This window comes from Alligator sinensis, unplaced genomic scaffold (assembly GCF_000455745.1).
Source record: "Alligator sinensis unplaced genomic scaffold, ASM45574v1 scaffold1719_1, whole genome shotgun sequence".
Classification (NCBI taxonomy): domain Eukaryota; kingdom Metazoa; phylum Chordata; order Crocodylia; family Alligatoridae; genus Alligator; species Alligator sinensis.
The window spans coordinates 704,215-705,676 of NW_005842507.1; the positions used below are offsets into that span (position 1 = coordinate 704,215).

The 1,462-nt window shown below is 40.1% G+C and overlaps 1 protein-coding gene across 2 annotated transcripts in view; it reads right to left on the reverse strand.

Annotated features, from left to right (window-relative positions):
- CAPZB (capping actin protein of muscle Z-line subunit beta) overlaps window positions 1–1,462 on the reverse strand; it is an 83,471-nt gene that overhangs the window by 81,633 nt on the left and 376 nt on the right. The window lies entirely within an intron of this gene.

Consider the following 1,462-nt stretch of genomic DNA (forward strand, 5'->3'; position numbering starts at 1 on the left):
ACCCTTGCTTAAGCAGTTAGCTTTGGCTCAGCAGGTACAAAAAGAGAAGTGAACAAATTCTGACATGCTACATCACGTTTGTCACAAAAACAGTGAAAGTTCAAGTGACTACAGTTAAAGGAACAGATATTTTTAGTTGTTACAACATGAAAAACTATGTTGAATTAACACCTGCCAAGCAGCATACCAAGTTACCTTTCCTTTTAACAAATGTACATGCAACAAATGCACTCTGTTAGCTTCTTTCATGGAAGCTAATGGACTGTGCCAGACTTTTAACCAAAAGCAAGTTTGCAATAGTTCAAACATCCAGCCCATCTTTCTTTCCCCTCCTCATGCTCAGAATCGGTGGATTATAACATCATTGCACATGTAGAAAAATAGCACTACCGGGTTAGTCCAACTTTAATTGATATGTGGCTGACCTTTTGCTTCATTCTTCCATTTCAGGGCTCTGCTACCCTTTTTTAAATTCATTTCTGATAAGGCCTAAATTATGGTTTTTGCCTTGCTTTGAATGGCAGGGCAGGGTATCATACAGCAGTCCTCAGTCATCTATAATACTGACAAGCCACTTTTAATTCTGACATGCACCAATGCAAAAATAACTGGGATGGGCAGGTAGCAGGGTATCCATTTCAAACTCAGGACTCCTGTCAGCTGAAAAGAAAGACAGCAAACATCAGCTAAAGGCAAACCAACAGGATTTCCTTTCAGAATAAGGAGTGTTTTATTTACAGTGGCTCGGGATCACCCTAAGGCAGCCTCTAGATTTGTGTTTTCACTACATAATTAACCCAGGCTGTTACTCTGGTGTCCTCAACCCTTCTCCCCTCGATATAAATACTCTCATGAGAGACAGAGGTAGTGGTTTTAAAGCTAAGCTAGTTGACAGGGCTGGAATTCTTGCTTTCACTCAAACTGGTAACCCAACTACTTCACAGCAAAGACCAAGGCTAAACAAATTCTTCTCTAGTACAGACAAGTTCTCTCAAATCAGTGGGAAGGAATCAGAGCAGTTCTTATTACTTCAGGAGAAAAAATAAATAAATAATAATAATAGGATACATCCCCAGAAACCCTGACGTACAGGGGAGTGAGCACCATAAGGATGCAACAACAGGGGGCTTTGCACTGTGGTTGCTTGTCCCTGGGTTGGCTTAAACTGGATTCCAATAACCCAAAAAGATGCATCCTAAACTGCAACATGGAAGAATAAGCTAGAGCCAGTTGCCACAAAGCAGCAAAAAAGAAAATCAAAGCCAGCCTTAACTTCTATCCTAATTTTACTAGAATATCCACTGGAATCATTTCTCTGAATAAATGTTGCAAAACTTCTGTAAACAGGAACAACTCATTTGTTCTGTAAAGGCCCTTACTGAAGCCCCGAAAAAGTTATGAAAACTAGGAGATAAGACAAGCAGACAATAGAAAAAGAACAGTCGCTCTTTCCCAACAAGAG